The 18,203-nt window shown below is 43.0% G+C and overlaps 1 protein-coding gene across 2 annotated transcripts in view; it reads right to left on the bottom strand.

Moving 5' to 3' along the window:
- Window positions 1-17,998, bottom strand: part of SEMA3B (semaphorin 3B) — a 49,772-nt gene extending 31,774 nt beyond the window's left edge. The window contains exon 1 of one of the 2 annotated variants that reach the window (XM_032212144.1): window positions 17,928-17,998. The gene's annotated coding sequence lies outside the window, so the exon portion shown is untranslated. Of the gene's footprint in view, window positions 1-16,219; window positions 16,474-17,927 lie in introns of those variants that run through there. The other variant, XM_032212143.1, reaches the window with a different exon arrangement.
- Window positions 17,999-18,203: the final 205 nt, after the last annotated feature.

Here is an 18,203-nt window from a genome sequence, read left to right as displayed (position 1 = left end):
TTTTCTATCTTCTTCTATGCATAGAGATTAACGCCTCCGTTTTGTATGAAATTTTCATCCTACTTCAGAATAAGTCACAATGCAGATAATAAAGGGGGTTAGATGTAGCATGTAGCCACAACTACAACTGCAGGTCTATATTTGGTCCACTTCAGTGGTGGGATTCAGCCAGTTCGCACCACTTCGGGAATCGGTTGTTAACTTTCTGAGCAGTTTGGTGAACTGGTTACTGGAAGAAATCATTACGACAGAGAACCGGTAGTTAAATTATTTGAATCCCACCACTGTCCACTTGCAGATGCTACTCTTCCTAGCTCTGAGTCATGCTTTTCTTTCATCTTCCCATTTGAAAAGGTGCTGTGGAACCTTCTGCATCCTCCAGGAAGTCCCTTAAACCCTAAAGTATAGTAGGTATTCTGTTGGGACAATGTATTTAAGAATGCCAGCATCTTATCCTGTCTTCAAAATCCAGCACTAAATGTAGCCTCCTCCCAGCCTCCTGAAGTCTTTCATTTTCGTTCGCTATGTATACCAGAAAGTTACAGGTGAATGCATAATCTGTTGTGGCTATACTCACAAGGGTACTGAGTAATGCATAATAATTAATATTTCAATTAAATATTTCAGGCTAAAACTTGGCTAGTATTATTTGTAGACCAGAAAATAAGTACTGCGCAAGGCCGTTTTAAAAGCACTTAGTTTTCCACTATCATTTTCAAAAGCACTTATTTTCCACTATCAATATTCACCTACACGGAATAATGAGCTGTAAATTAATATGTAGCTACGGCTAACATGACAGCATATGTATTCTAAGGATATTCAACAGTTACCCAGGTATAATAGGATGGGCAAGTCTCTTGCCATATAGATGTTTCTGACCTAACATTATCTAGCATCCCAGACAATCTAATTAATTATTCTGGGTGAGATCCACTAGGAGGGGTGTCCAACGGATTTCTCAAGGGCCATATCAGCTTTATAGGTGGGGGAGAGCGTGGGGGGAGAGAGGGAGTGCAACCGGATGGGGATTATGGATGACTGCTTACTGCACTTTACTGGCCAAAATGGGGCACAGGGGGACTTTCCATGTGGCCCATTTTCATCCTCCCCGGCCTGCAACAGCACTCTGCTGGTCAACAGCAGGCCAGTCCTTTGATATTTCCAGGCCGGCCCCATGGGCTGGATTTCAGCTCCCCGCGGGCCAGATCTGGCCCACGGGCCTTGAGTTTGACACCCCTGAACTAGAGTGTTGTTTAATATTTATAAACAGGAGAGCTGGATTCTCTTTCCACTTTGCTTCAAGTCACTCTGTCAGAAAACCCAGCAGTGAAAGTGAAACAAAAGCTTATGAATAGGTATTTTCTTCTCATGTAAATCAGACACAAACTAATAATGCTTCAAAGACTGTTAGGAATTCGCTCTCAGGCTCCAATAAGCCTCCATAGGAATCCCACAAAAATTACCCGTGGCTGTTGTTAAATAAGAAAGTTTCAGTTTTGAATGTTTACCATCTCCACATTGGTATTGCAGAAGGAACAATAAGGGAAAAAAGAGAGAAAATGCATGGATAATAGAACAGTTTGCATGCAAGAGTACATTTGGAGTTAGGTGCAAGAGCAGAAAATGACCAGCAAGAAGATGGGGGGGGGGGGGAGGATACCACTATAATTTATATATCTATTTATTTATAAAATTTATTGGCCACCCATCTTACCATAGGATAACTTTATTCTATTTATTTATTTTATTACATTTATATGCTGCCTAGCTCACTCTAAAAAGTGTCTCTGAGTGGCTTACAGTTTATTATTTGTTGCATTTATTTATTGGAGGGAGGAATTCCACGATCTGTTTACACATAAAATAGTAAAATCATAAAGACCATAAAAAAAGCAAAACTATTGTACCATAAAATAAAAATAGAAATGACAGCCATTCAATTCCAAAGGCCCTCCAAGGACTTTTACTTCACTTTAGAAGATTCCTGGTCTATATTAGAGGAAAATCATGAATTGCACTTTGAAATAAAATTCTAGTCCATTGCTAAAACAACCAGCTTTATTATGTCTTCTTGTTGTGATCTGTTTAGAAAAGCAGAGGTCATTTTCACTTTGCAGGTGTTGTGAAGCCAGGAAGAGCCTACCGGGTAACTTAACTCCGCAGGCAGTGCTGCAATTTTAAAGTCAGACGTCATAGCTACGATGGCAAAATAAATTATGTCTAGATCCATAAACAAAACAGAGAGCTGTTTAGAGAAGAAAGGGGGAGAGAAATAATCAAGTGAAGTAGGAGAAACGTAGGAGGGAGAAGAATTGTGTAAAATGTCAAGGCTCGTGGAAACGGCTGTCAATTTTAGAGTGTGACCCTGCCCATCAGATGTCAGGAAGAATTTGGAGGGGTTGCACATTCTCTTTAAACCTGATTTGCCCAGGCAAAGTTGAAGCACCACCCATATTCCCTCTGGGCTTGGTTCCCTGCTTGGTGAACCATCTGTGGCCTTGGCCAAGCAAAGGGCAAGCAATTTTGACAGCCCCCTTGCTTTGCCTGCACCCGCATACTGAGGACACTGTCAACTCTTGCTATGCTTTGCTCCTCACTTTCCCTCCATATTATGGTGATATCTGCAGCAATGTTGTGAGAGGGGAAATGCCTGATAATCCCCTCTGTCCCCAGAAATCTGTTAGAGAGGACTCTCAGAGACTTGCTATGATGTTTTCAGGATTGGTTGGGGTAAAATCTCTGAGACTTGAGCATGGCCCCATTAAGAATTGTCCTAGAGCAACCCGATCAAGCCCCAAGGTTTTCCTCCTTGCTGCGCGTTCAGGGATACCTGTCATCCCAGCAGCCACCCAGATTAGTATTATTTGGCAGTAACTGGATACCTTTTGTTTAAACAAACAAACAAACAAAAATTGCTTCCTTAAGTGCTGACAGCCTTTTTTAACCAATATATTAAAATGTACAGAATTAAAATCTTTTAAAAAAAATCAAAGACTGATTGTGGGAAGATATAATCCAGCCCTCTCCCAAAAAAAAAATATATCCTAGGAAATATTGAAAAGGCAGAATATTTCTCTGGATGTGAAAAGAAACATGTTTTAAAAGACAGAATAGTTGCCTGTAGCTTCCTGCCCATCCCCAGTTAATGGGCCATTGAGAAGGCCAGACTAGTCCTTTTATATAATAAAGACTTCTCCACTGCAGCTGCAGGGGGAAGGGATATTGGAACTTTACTCAACTGACCACGTGGCATCTGAGAACTCATCCATACCTGGATTCAAAACACAGCCTAGAGAGTAGCCCCTGCATGGCCCCATGGGAGTCTGGCAACCAATCAGAATACATTTCTTACACAGGAACAGGAAACAGAGAGGTGGGACTGAACAGGTTATAAAAAGCCTAGCAAGGCCCTCCCTCAGCCCTTCTCTTCTTCTCCACCAACATTGAAGCATGTGATCACCTTTTCTGTTCAGGGCTCAAGCCATGTGGCCCTGTCCAACAATAAACCATCTTTCCAAGCAGCCTCCATGTCTCCAGTGTCTTTTTCCCCACTTGGAGCTGAACCCAGAAGAACATTTCTTTCATCATGATCTTGTACAGATATTAGTGTTACCAGCATTCACGTGGAAATTAAATAAGAAATAAAAACTAATGTTAAACAACTCTGAACCATAACGTTTTCTGCAATGATACTGAAATGTAAATGAATAAAAAAATCCTGATTCATTATTTAAAAAAAAAGAATTTTCCTAGAATTCACAGAGAGTTTGTTTTATTTGGATTGAGATTTGTTTCTCCCTGTCCAACCTGAGATTCTCAAGCCCCTGGATGCCTGAACTTCTGCTGTATATCCAAGGAGGACCAGAGCGGAGATACAACACTTGTGCGTGGGAGAATCATCTGCATACTGATGATATACCTCCCTGACCAATAAATAATCTCTCTCGGGACTTCATATAGGTATTAAATCGGACAGATGAAAGAACCAAACTCATTCGATTATAGATTATTTGAATCTCTCTTTCCCAGTGAACAAAAACTACTGCCTCATTTTAGGAAGGTGCAGAACCACCATATGAGAGTTGGAGGTCCCATATGGTTGATACCTCCAACTCTATTCAACCTTTGGAGGAAGTTCAAAAGTATATTGTGCTGCTCAGTATTTGTTAAGACTCGTAAAAGGTTAGGCAGGCAAAGAAGTTGCACTTCCACTGTTAAGTCGTGCCTTAAGGCGTATGCCATATGAGTATGCATGTAAATTAGATGAAAAATGAAACTGACCCTTTTGCCTGAGCTCTGAAGGAAAGGTGCTAAATGTGAGGTCACTGAGGAACAAAAGAGAGGTTAATTTGGGAACAGAAAGTGTTAATTGTAGGGCTTCCATGTATAGTTTAATTAGGTCTGCCTTGCCCCAAATGCAATGCCGATTCCATTAGTAGCTGCCTTTCTGCTATCCTGCTTTGTTGCCTCTTTGTTGCGTGATCCCACAGAGTTGGCCTCCTCAGGGTGCCATCGGCCAGACAGTGTTGGCTAGCGACCCCCAGGGGGAGAGCCTTCTCTGTGGGAGCGCCTTCCCTCTGGAATGAGCTGCCCCTGGATCTTCGTATAATCCCCGACCTCCGGTCCATCCGACGTGCCCTAAAAAGTTGGCTTTTCCAGCAAGCCAGCCTGGCCTGAACAAAACAAAGTAAATTATTGATCACTGTTAATTTTAATTGAATTTAAAAAAAATGTTATTGTTAATTCTAATTGGGTTTGTTTGGGATATTCTATTTAATTCTTTTTAACTTTTGTAATATGTGTTTTTTTTAATGTTGTATGCCGCCCTGAGTCCTTGGGAGAAGGGTGGCATATAAATCCAATAAATCCAAATCCAATCCTAAATTAATCATATTCATATTGCATATTTCTTAATCACCCATCTCCCTCCTATTCTGAAAGAAACCGAGGTACTGATTGAAAAGTTGGTTATAGCACATCAATATCGTTGCTACTTTGGCTTGCCATCTGGATGCAATCTATAGACAAGGTCTGCCTTGACTCTTTTCTTAGGTAATCCCATCATCCGTCATATAATCAGTAAGGTGTAGGTGCCAAAAGCAAAACTACAGATTTTTTTTTCTGTGTGCCAAAGGAAATGCTGCCATCCAAGCTCCCAGCAAAGACAGTGAATTCAGCTCCTTTCTTCCTACATCTTTATTTACCTCAACCCTATTTTGCATTGTTTCTGGATGAATCTTCACCCAGCCACTTCTTTTCATGCTGAGAAGGCCACCTTTGAGCCCATTTGTCTGCAGCAATTATTTCTTTTGCCTCTCTAGCCATTAAACGATGCCAGCTTCCTCTAGCAATTATAGAGATGCCGGGTAAGCCCAGCTGTAATGCAGGAGGATTTTCTTGTATCTCTTCAATGGCTGAAATGTCAACTAGTGACCCTTGCCAAGAGATCAGGTGAACATACAGTTGCCTTTTCTGAGAGCTTGTTAAGCCATGCAGAACGAAAAAATAGAAAGAGAACTAACACTCCCCTCACTAAGTGGCTTGATTAACTTTAGAAAAATGTGTACCTGTTAAAAAGGATGTGTGCACCTGCAAATTGATTGCAGGCCCTGTAGATTTTTGCAGATATCTTTTTGGATAACATGCAAGGTGTCCTTTGATCTTACAATGAACACCTGTAAATAAATGTCGTAATGTAGAAAGTATCTGTCAGAACTACATTTTGTTCCACGCTATTCGCCTTCATTTCTCATCTTATCTGTAGTCAACATTCCATGCACCCAAAGCATGCTAAATCCTTATTAATCTGCTTATATTTCCCCTTTCTTATATACCCTCCCGAATATGTTTTTTTTCCTTTTAGCATTGTTGATTCTCTTTCTCCTTTTCATTTTGGCAATGTAAGAAGTCCAGGAATTCTGTGATTATTGATGCAATAGGAGAGCCACGTATCAAGCTCGAAACTTGGAGATGTGAGTTCTAGTTCTGGATTTAGCATGAAGCCAACTGGGTGACCTTGTGCCAGTCATTTTCTCTCAGCTATAGGAAGAATGCAATGGCAAACCATTTCCAAAAACCCTGCCAAGAAAACAGGGGCTTCTCCAGATAATTGCCGGGAGTCAACACTCACTCAAAAGAGTGCACGGCTACCCACGCCCACACATAAGGAGGAGTAGATGTTCAGACAGAATTTGACAACTCTCTTGTGCAAACTATCTTTTCCAGGCTCATGAATTCTTTGCGATCCTCATCAAAGTCAACCCATTTGCGTTGCAGCCCATGTGGGCCGTATGACGTGATCACGGAAGACAAGATTTTATTCCAACTTATTAAAATGGTGGTGGTGGTGAAACTCTCCCTTTGTTAAGCAAGAGTGAGCTATGTGACCACGCGGGATTTCAGAGCAAGTGCACTCTCTCGTGGATTTAGAACATTTAACACTTTGGGCTTCAAAAGGCAAGAGCATTTGAACAGAAAGAAGATTCTTGAAGATGATAATTCATTGTGTTAGGTTCATGCCAAAAGTATAAAAGCAGTGGCGGATTAAGGCTCACTGGTGCCCTAAGCACTGACAAATCTTGGTGCCCCTCCTTTGTACATCCTGTACAAATCTTCATTGGTTTTTTTCTTTCTTTCTCAACTTTGTGGTGCCCCCTTTGGGCCTGGTGCCCTAAGCACGTGCTTAGTCTGCTTAATGGTTAATACACCACTGTATAAAAGACAACCCACAGTGTTCTTCTCAGTCACTGTGAGCAAAAGATCACAAGTCATTTTTTAACTACCAGCTGGGAAGTTTTAATAAGATTGGATGGATTTGTCTTCCATCTAGCAAGGGATCATTATTTTATGAAAACGCAAAGGATGCTAGCAACCCAGAATGCAGCATGGGAAGAGATGAATACAAGATTAGTTACGCTTTTCCAAAGAAAAACTCTTAATTCTATCTCTTTTGATAAACAAACAACTTATTGAAGGAGTGGAAAAAGACATTTATCATGATTTCCTTGGGCTCCAGGAACAGAAGACAAGGCGTGCTTGTTTAATAACTTTTGTCCATCACTGATAAATTCACATATCACGACTGGGTTCATATAACCCAGATGCCAGAATGAAACAAACTGCATAAAAGGCTTAGAACAAAGCATTAATCTAGTTGGTGAGTTGTAATTAGGATTCATGAAAGCTTCTTTCACATTAGATTAACTACTGTATTTCGGTGACACTGCATCCCATTAGTGGGCAGTTAGTGGCTGCTTCAACACCCATCCTACAAGGCCAACTCTTTCCTCACCATCCACACTGTTTGATTTTGCTAAGTTTCTAAGGTAAAGGTTCCCCCACACATGTGTGCTAGTCATTTCTGGCTCTAGGGGCAGTATTCACATCTGTTTCAAAGCCGAAGAGCCAGTGCTGTCCAAAGATGTCTCTGTGGTCATGTGGGCGCACGAATACTGTTACCTTCCTACCAAAGGTAGCTCCTATTTTCTACTTGCATTCTTTACGTGCTTTCAAACTGCTAGGTTGGCAGAAGCTAGGACAACGGGAGCTCACCCCATTATGCAGCGCTAGGGATTCGAACTGCTAAACTTCTGACCTTCGGATTGACAAGCTCAGCATCTTAGCCACTGCTAAGTTTCTATTCGGGAAATAATTGTATCCATCTCATTATTCCAGTTTGGGTCTGAGCTGTTCACAATCTTTTAAAGACATAGATTGTTTCTTGCATTAGGTTGTGCTATGTGGTTTCTTTGAGTTTGCTTTAGAACATTAATCTATCCATGAGGGTCATAAGCAATATCTGATGCCATAACACAATAAGAACCCTCCAAAATGTGATTTATTCTATAGTCCCTTGATTAAGGATATGATCAAGAGACAGATGGGTGGACCCATCAGGCTAGGAACCTGAGTTTTAATCCTGCCTTGGGCACAAAGCCAGCTGGATGACCTTGAGCTAGTCATTTTCTCTCAACCCTGGGAATGGCAAATCACTTCTGAATAAGCTTGACAACTGCAGGACTAGTCCAGGCAGCCTCCGACAATAGGAAATGATTGAACAGAAAAATAATATGACTTATTGCAGCATGTAAACTGAGTGCACTGAACCAGCCCACTAATTGTTTCACTCTTTTTTGTCTTTCTCTAACACAGATGGCTTTGCTTCTTTGACCTGCTCTTCTATTACTCATCCGGAAATGTATACGCTAGGGAGGTGCCTGGAAGGGATAGTTGCACCCAGAGATAGGCAGCAGTATGGGGAGAATTTACAGATAAATTTACAAGCCAATTTCGTAAATGGGTTTTTCCAGACCTTCTGAACCTCACAGCATTAAACTCAAAGCAGAGCGTACAGTGCCATGTGAATCCACTGTGCCTTAGCAGTACTGTAACGTTTCAGTGACTTCAGATCCCAGAGAAATTATTGGAGCATATTAGTCCTTAAAGCCTCTGTCTAGCAGAGTTTATAAATCTCTTCCTTCTCACTTTGGCTACATAAAAACAGTGACAAAAAACAAGGTTTAAGTAAAAATATATTCTGCTATCAGATTAGGAAGAAACGGATCCTGGGAGGAAGATCTCTGCTCTTTCTTTCTTTCTCTTTCTTTTTCTTTTCTTCTTCTTTCTTTTCTTTCTTTCTTTCTTTCTTTTCTTCTTTCTTCCCTCCCTCCTTTCTTTCTTTCTTTCCTTCCTTTTTTCTTTCCTTCCTCCCTTCTTTCTTTCTTTCTTTTCTTTCTTTCTTTTCTTCTTTCTTCTTTCTTTCTTTCTTTCTCTTTCTTTCTTTCTTTCTTTCTTTCTTTCTTCTTTCTTTCTTTCTTTCTTTCTTTCTTTCTTTCTTCTTTTCTTTCTTTCTTTCTTTCTTTCAGCAGAAAGCAAGACTGATGTGACTATTGTACCAGGATTATCCTCTGTCAGAGCCAGGATAATAGTGCTTTGCCTTTTCAATCTAAGGGTAACTCAGAAAAGCACTACAGATGGAAAGGGAGCAGGCAGCTTCCTCTACCAGCTACACTCCCCTCCAATGTATTATAGTACTCGAAATCACTACTTAAGCAGACTTAATTGCAGTCGCTTTTCCTTTGACAATTGGATGCGCTAATTTGTAGCTGAGAAGCAAACGAGACTATGAGAAAACCAGGGATACAATGCAAATGAATGAATTGCTGCTGGGTGCCAAAGTTAGTGACCAGCTTTTCAATGTAATTAGCAAACACCAATTTCTAACTTGTTATGGAATGTGAACAGGAACTTCACTTAGGCACCAAGAACCGAATGGTTCTTCAGAAAGGCTGGAAGAAGATGGGCCAGTAGCAGAGGGTGAAATCTCAGAATTCAGACAAGTGGCTAAACTCTGATTTAGCGCACATTTACCACAAAACAGACTTAAGTTCTAAAGAGGTCTCCATTAGCAGTCAAGGAGAAGGGTTCTTTTGTTCTGCACGATTGCTTCTCACAATAGCAAAATTCAGAGAAACACACTAACAATTGCTGGGTTTGTAAAGGGTTGCAAAAAAAAATCACCTTTTTTTCTTCGTTCTTTGGTAGAGAATGTTACCTTCAGAAGAATTCTCCTCCTGATTTCATAGGAAGAGAAAATGATATTACTACTATATTAAAACTTGATGTGCTTGGTGCTGAGGAAAAAATTACGAAGGAAGAACAAGTATTAAGAACCACGGATTGCAGTTTATGGGAATTTTTTTTCTTAGAACAAGATTATCTTGGGCTCCTCCTTTCCAATATTAAAGTTTCCCCTTCCTTTGCAAGGCTCAGGAGATAGTTTGAGAACTGTCCTTCGTTGCCTTCACGGATGGGACTATGAGGACCCAGAGCTGCTTTACTGGTAATCATGCCAGATGGGATATCTGTCCATATGTATACACAAGCAGACATCCTAAACCACCTTTAAAAAGCCTGGCGATGAATGCAGCCACTTTATATGCTTTGCAGAAAGTGGCTTCCTTTGGACTTATGTGTTTGCAAAATCCCCTCTTGCTTGCACAAGCCTAGACATTCAGACTCCACTGAGAGGATAGCGTATCTTTCCATGACAGGAGGTCCAATTTAAAACAGACATTTCAAGTACCATGTTGCACTTCCTGGTCTATACAATCTACTTTCATAAACGTGTGAATCAAGTTGCCCTATTCCTTCTTATGTTTTGAACATCTCTATCAAACTGGGATTTTCTTTCCTGCTGGTTTATTTGAAATCGGAATTAAGCAATTTGCACTGCTCAAGCGTGCGGGCATTCTGCTCTGCCAAAGGGAGGGATTCTTGTCTCTTGCTTCCTGAACCCAAAGCTCCCCCCCCCAAAAAAAACCCTAAACAACCTGTGCTTTGCAGTCTGTCGCCCCACCAAGAAGAGAAGGAGAATCACCGCTGCCTCTCACGTCTCCTTTATTATGCAGGCTGAAATAGTTGAAGGATTCTGCAATTAAGCAACCTGACCTGTTGTTTTTTTAAATGAAATTCCTGGATCCTGGTCTACATTATTTAACACTTCTTTTCTTCCTCCAGTTTATTACCGCAGCATGCAAACATGCTTAGAAAATTTGGCAAAGCACACTTTCCCAATAGGAGACAATCAAGCTCACTTTCCAAGGCAATAAAGTGATAGACCGCTTGGACATTTTTTCCCTTTCTTTTTCTTACTTTGCAACCACCCCTCACCTCCTAGCTTCTCATCGTAACAAACATGGGTTTGCATTGTTGAAGCAGAGCAGTACCATAGTGGTTTTATTTCTTTCTTTCTTTTGAATCATCTGTTTCTCCAAAAGTGTTTGGCAGTCAGGGGAGGGGGGGCAATGACCTTCGGAGAGCTCCCTTTGGGATCTCAGTATGTCATTTTGATGTTAGGAGCAGCAAAGACAATTGCAATTCAGATCAAATTGTTTGGGATGGACCGGGGAGCAAACTGGAGCTAGTGAGGAAGTGCTCAAGGGAACGGCAGCATACAAACTATTTGCCATTCTCAATCTCAAAGAATGAATACAGAAATTATGTCAATCATATACAATTTGGTGAAACTTTTTAATGATGCCATCTTCATGGGAGGGGAGGGAATTATTTAATGTTAGACAATTTTATTTTATTTTTCAACTGCTGTTGTTCTTGTAAGGATGGCAATCTATTCTCTGACAATATACTTTATAATATCAGTCCTCAAATGCTAGCTCATATTTCTAACATCCATCACTGCCCTCTAGAGGTCACGACAAGAACATTACCATATGACCACTGTCTCCCTTGAGAGCCACGTTCTAAATTAAAGCTCCACTCTCAAGGAGACAATGGCCACATGATTGATAATATCTTCCCCAGGCAGGCACTCTTTAGCAGCATTAGGACTCCATTCTTCAGAACGTCTAGCAAGATCACTTTGATTATAGTCTTTGATCATCTTGGTTGGGCTTGCAGGCCCAGCTTGGGGAAGACTGCAACATATTGTTTCCTGTAGGTATTTAGGAAAAGTGAATATTCTCAGAGGGTTTGGTTTCCTTCATTCCTTCAGGTTTTGGCTGGGAGATGCTTGGGGGAGAAGCTGCATTTCTGATTGCTCTTACAATCAGTTAATTTTCTGAGTTGAAACCTCCCTAGGCAGAGCTGTTTTTGAGAGAGGCGACCTTTCATATTTGAAATAATCAGCTGCATCAATGTTTTAAAATTCAAGGGCGGTAACATTAATTAAATAAAATCATCGCCACCATCACTATCTCGGGGATTTCTTCCAGGATGGAAGTGGCAAACCTTAGAGCTGGGCCAGTGGTGGGTTTCAAAAATTTTAGAACCTCTTCTGTAGGTGTGGCCTGCTTTTCGGGTCCACTGATGGAACCTCTTCTAGCCGGTTCGGTAGATTGATGAACCGGTTCTACCGAATAGGTACGAACTGGTAGGAACCCACCTCTGAGCTGGACCCTCAACATCTGAGGTTGAGGGTCCTCAAAGCCTTCTCTAGGGTCTCTGACATGCCTTTGCTCTATATATGTTTACATTATATGTAAAATATGTTTAATGTATAAGTTGCCTTGAACCAGAGGTGAAATTCAGAAGGTTCTGGAGAACTGGTGACGGAAATTTTGAGTAGTTCGGAGAGCTGCCAAATACCACCTCTGGCTGGCCCCAAGTGGGGGTGTGTGGGGTGGGGATTTTGCAGTATCCTTCCCCTGCAATGCCCACCAAGCCACTCCCACAGAACCAGTAGTAAAAAAATTGAATTTCACCACTGCCTTGACCCCTTCAAACTAAATATGAGCTTTAGTGGATTCGTAATTCATATATTGTATAGATCAGAGGTATCAACTCAAGGCTTGGCGCCCAGATCCGGCCTGGGGGTACTTAGATTTGGCCCATGGGGTCACCCTGGAAACAACAAAGGACCAGCCTGCGGTGCTTCTGCCAGCGAAAACGGGCTCCTGAGCTCTGTTTTCATTGGCAGAAGGTTGCAGGAGACTGTGGAAGCCGAAAACAGTGCTCGGGAGCCTGTTTTCTCTGGCAGAGCACCCCCGACAGGAATGATGTCAAGCTGGCCATACCCACCCTGGCCACACCCACCCCTCGAGGTCAAACACAATGAAATCGAGCTTGACACCCCCTCTGTTGGTTTCAGTGTGTTGGAAAACCCTAGGGGGAAAAAAACCCTGCTTTAAGGGTCGTGTATAAAATTTCAAATTAAAATAACTCTTTGGGACTTCATCACACTTTCCCAACAGAGAAAAAAAATGCACTGACTTCTGAAGAGAAGTGGAAGCTGAAGGGAAGCTTCATTTGTCTAGAAAGGCTCCATTTGCATTTAAAAAAAAATCTGACTGCTGAATCTAATGGCTATTTTTTATTCCAGGGACTTCACTCTTCAGAGCATATGGCACTCTGCTCTGTCTGCCCCTGAGGTTTCTTCTGCAGATTCTGCAGTTCTTTGAAAGCAAAAAGCTACGGTCACTCTGGATAAAAGCCCAACAAATTCTACCTTTTCTTACTGGCTGAGAGTCCGCTGATAACAGAATCCTTAACAGGACGGCTGCTACTCAGAATGTCCTCCAGCTCAGTTTGAAAGGAGCATGCACTGTTCCTTTAAAAGAAAGTTTCATAGTCCTAGTGCTGCCAGAGAAGAAGCAATGCCAGAAAAACTGCTGGAAGCCTGTTTATTACTGTACATGGACTGGGTGACAAGCTGAACAGACATAAGGCGTACTCCTGAACGCTGGGCCCCCTCCTTCCTCACTACAGAGGAGGAGGAGGAGGAGGAGGAGATCAAACAGATGGGAAAAGGAAGCACAAAGTTCTGTTAGGCAATGCTCTGTTTTACGGGGGAAAGGTTGTGGCTCCAATGAACTGACCCATATAAGGGCTTAAGTGGAGGTACACAATGTGAGACCTCAGCAGGTGGCAGCATCTAGCTGACCTTGACCAATTTTGGAAGCTGGGCAAGCTCAGCCTTGGTAGGACATGGACGGGGCCAACCTTGGAATCTCAGGGCTGTAGGCTGGATTGCACAGTTGAAGAAGTTTCCTAAAACACATAAATTACGTTTATTACAGCATTGTCCTAAAACAGAGATTGTGAGTTCTAGGTTTCCATTAGGCATAGAAGGAGTATTTGGTGTATCTGCCACCATGAGGTACTTAGGAAGTAATAAAGGTGGGGTTAAAACAAAATCCAATAAAGAAAAAAAAAAAGAGATAACACTGTTGACTATTGCCAAGAAAACTGTCTGGATGCAATCACTAGGAACTGGACTCACATGGGTGGCTCCCTGTATGAGTAATGCAAGAAGAAACCTTTATGCAGACTCAACTTCACTATGATAATAAATCAAATAACTAGAATTAACTATCTCCTAATGTCAAGAATCTTAACCTGCAATATATATTGTAGCTGGGACGATATATGATAAAGGTTCACCTCGCACATATGTGCTAGTCATTCCCGACTGTAGGGGCAGTTCTCATCTCCGTTCCAAAGCCGAAGAGCCAGCACTGTCCGAAGACATCTCAGTGGTCATGTGGCCAGCATGACTAAATGCCAAAGGCGCATGAAACGCAGTTACCTTCCCACTAAACGTGTCCCTATTTTTCTATTTCATTGCATTTTTACATGCTTTCAAACTGCTAGGTTGGCTGGAACAAGTAACAGGAGTTCACTCTGTTATGTGGCACTCAGGATTCGAACCGCCGACCTTCCGACCTTTCTGATTGACAGCTCAGAATCTTAGCCACTGAGCCACCGTGTCCCTTATATATATCTCTTATTTGATGGTGAGAATGTTCTTGAGGAACTGGCTGTTTGAATAATCCAAACCTGATTGTTTGATACAAACATACAACATACACTCATACATAGTTTTTTCTCCATGTTTCTAGATAGTCCAAAACTGACTGTTGGAATCGTCCAAGTCCTCTCTTTATTCTTTCAAATGCCTTTCAAACTATCTAAAGAGTACTTGCATCTGTCTCCAAGGGAGAAGACAAATCTCAACTGGAGTCTGTGGTAGTTTGTGGTACTCTATTTTTAGAAAGATGCAAAGAAATAGGAATACAATTAGAGAGGGAAGTGAAGGCTGTTGGATTTATTGGAAACATGTCCCTTCAGCAAAAGTTAAAAGACTTGGATATATGTCAACCAGAGGCAGGATGGGAATGGTGTAATCATAAAAAAAGAATAATGGGTTTCTTCCTCTTCTTTCTTTCTCATCAGGCCTTCAAGGAGTGACCTATCCAGTCATCTGTTGGAGATGATTTTTGCATCCAACAGGTGAGTGGAACTAGATGACCTTTAAGATCCCTCCAGTTCTATTCATTCTATTCTCCCCCCCCCTTAATTCTAGACCACACCTGAAAGCAATAAACAAGGGAGCTATTATATGGTAGAAGCTGCTATTGACTCAGGCATGTCAGCCCATATCATTTTTAAATCTCAGATCTTTACTCTATGTCATAAGATACAAAATTAAAGGCAGAAGGAAAGGAAGGAAGCAAATACTATGTTCCTCCAACCCCCAACCCATCCCAAAATAATATGCCCTGTCCCACAAAGGCCTGGCCTCCTTCCACTCAGGCTGGCTTCAGTGGCTTTGCAGAGAGAAATGCTGATGCTGGGAATATTCATCTGGTTTCCAAAAACAAGATTCCTAAGCAGTGAATGCAGATTAAAGCCTATTATCCCCATCTCTTCCTCAGAGGCATGGGAGCCAGTAGTGGATGAAGCATCACCTGGAAGAGGAGATCTGCTCCTCTTTTACTCCTACTCCTGTGACCTGGCCCACCTTTTCTGGGTCTACAGATTCATATCTCCTCCTCTCAAAGTGGACAGGCCATTCAATCCCAGCATTGGCTCCTCCAAAAGTTTTGCCACGAATATTTAGAAGTAATATGTGAACCTGGGAGTATGCTTTCCAACTTCACCCTCATCATGCAAGATTTTATACCCTTCCCCTAGGACCATCAGCATCTAAGAACTCTAATTAATAGGTCCTGACTGATCCAGGATCTTCACACTCCCCAAAAACTATGATGGGGAAGATTTCCCCCTGGCTCTAAAATGGGGGAGGGAGGGAGAGTAAATGGTGAAGAATCACATGACTTTAACATTCCTCTCCTTTTAATATTCCCTGGTCCAAGTTTCTTCCCAGCACCTTGTTTCTTCCAGGGTTTTACCAAAGGCAAGGAGTAACCACTTTTAGCCCACTCTAAACCCTACCCTGGGGAAATAGTGCCACCGTGTCCCTTGTTTTCAGCCTTCAGACCTGGAATAGAACGCGAACTATATTGAAAGATTTTGAAGGGCAAAGCAGTGCCTATTCCGAGTAGAGGTTCTTTGGGAATTCTGGTAGTTACAGTTCAACATACCTAGAGTTTTTAGGCAGGTCCCCACGATTAATGCTTGTGGAAAGGAGTTATGTTGCCGCTGGGCACCCGACACAACAAGCGAAGAGCACTTTCTCCAGATCCCGGCAAACCCCACTCGCGTGGGGTGGGGGGGTAGGAGAGACAGAGAGGGAGAGAGAGAGAAACAGAGACAGAGACACAGAGAGGGAAAGAGAGAGAGAGGGAGAGAGAGAGGGAGGGAGATGAGAGACGAGAGAGAAACACATACACACATACACAGAGGAAAAGAGAGAGGGACACACACCCTCTCTCACACACACAGAGAGAGAGGGAGAGGGGTTGGCAACGACATCCCGTTTCCAAACGGGCCGAAGAGACAAGGAAGTGGAACCCACCTGATCCCGCAGCCCTACCGGCCGCTCAGCGCCACTTCCGAATCCGAGGGGAGCCGGTCAGTAGAGAAAGATCCCACCAACTCCCGTGGTGTCTTGCCTTTCCTCAGGCTGGCTGGCCGGCCGGCTGCGGGCTGAAGCGCGAAGGGCTGGCCACCCTTCCCTCCTGTCTGCCCCCCGCTTGCCTCAGCCTGCCTCTTTTTCCAAGCCGGCAAAAGCGAAAGGGGAGGAACTGGCTTAAGCGGCGGGTCCGAAGGAGCTCCGCAGACGTCAAGCGCCGAAGAGTCCCTGGGCTGGGTGGGGCTCCGTTCAGCGCCTGGAGGGAGCCAGCAGAGGCGTAGGGCAGGAGCGGAGCGCGGGGCCCTGGCCAGGAACGGAGCCCGAGTCCTCTTCAGAGGCCACTTCTCGGATTCGGCTGAATCTAAAGGACCCGTCCTCTGCACTTGTCAAGCCTTTTAGTCGAACCGCGCCGGGGTTTGAACTGGGATCGCAGCGCTGGCCGGCTTTCAAACTGTTTTTTGGCTGGAGAAGAGGCCATCTCTCTCTCTCTTACACTTTTACACACACACACACACAAACACACACACACACACACACACACACACACACACACACAGAAACACAGACACACAACACACAGACACACACACACAAAAGAAAGTTGGTGTTTTGCCGGGGATCTGGAGAGCGAGGAAGAGAAGGAAAAAGTGCTTCTCGCTTGTCCATACCCAGCGACAAAATATCCCAAAGGTGCTTTTTTCAGAGACAACGGGACTTTCTGGTTTTTCTATGAAGACGTTTCGCTTCTCATCCAAGATGCTTCTTCAGCTCTTCTTCCGCTCTTCTTGGATGAGAAGCGAAAGATCTTCAGAGTAAAACAGAGAAAGTCCAGTTGCCTCTTGAAAAAAAGGACCTTTAGGACAACATGACCTGGATGGCTGAGAATCTCCATAGACATTCAGCGACAAATACTTTTTTCCATTATCCCTCTCTCGCTTTCTTTATTTTCATCAGTTTGGTTTTTCTAGTCTGGTAGGTAACCAGACTGGAAAAAACTAACGTGGTGAAGATACAGGGAGGGAGAGCGTGGGGTGGGAGATTATTCCAATTTATGAGATTCTGTTACTGTGACTTTATTATAAAGGTAGCATTAGCATCCATTACTTCGGTTTTCTAGTCTGGTTTATCTGATGGGCGAAGCAGAAGTACCGACACATCAAGCTCCCTTCCTCCCATCTCCCCGCGCTTCTCCTCACACCGACTGCCTTTAGATTTGCTGTTAGAACAACCTGTAGCGTGTCAGTTGTTCTTGGCAGCCGGAATGGCTCCCTGCGTTTCAAAGTAGGTGAAGTGCGGAGCATCTGGTTCAAAGTTTTTAGACTTGGCAAAGTTAGGGTTTGTGGGGGTCAACTCCCAGAATTCCCAGCTGGGCATTGAGATCCACCCATCCTAAAAGTTTCCAGTTTGAGAAACACTGACCTAGGCTAAATTCATTGAGCTCCTAGTGTAATGTTTCTCAACCACCACACTTTAAGATGGAAACAGTCCTAAAGATTAAACCTACATAACCCAGCCTTGAACTTTTCGGGACAGTGCTGTTCTCAAAGGTGTATCCCTCCCAGATATGCAGACCCCCAAGTCTCTCATTAATCCAGGTTAGCAGAGCCTGTGCTGGCTGGGAATAGAAAGAATAAATCAGCTGGTGAATTACCTGGCAAGTAAGACTGAGTGTACCGGTAGCTCCTCCAGCCAAGTCACAGGTGATGTTGCAATGCGTCCCGGTCCTCTTCCACCAGGAATAGGGATGTCACAGCAGGCTCTAAGAGTTAGCTTGAAGAACGCAGGGGAGGGAGGGAGAGCCTCAACCAAGACAACGATCAGCAATTTGAGTCCAAAGCGGAAATGTAATTGAGAAAGCATTTCAGGCTTGACTTTCCCTAGTTCTCAGGAAGATAAAGAGAGGGAAGGTAGGGCAAAGAATATTCTG

Source organism: Thamnophis elegans, chromosome 2 (genome assembly GCF_009769535.1).
Source record: "Thamnophis elegans isolate rThaEle1 chromosome 2, rThaEle1.pri, whole genome shotgun sequence".
Lineage (NCBI taxonomy): Eukaryota > Metazoa > Chordata > Lepidosauria > Squamata > Colubridae > Thamnophis > Thamnophis elegans.
The sequence above is the reverse complement of the archived record's forward strand: the minus strand, read 5'-3'. Positions and strand labels throughout refer to the sequence as shown.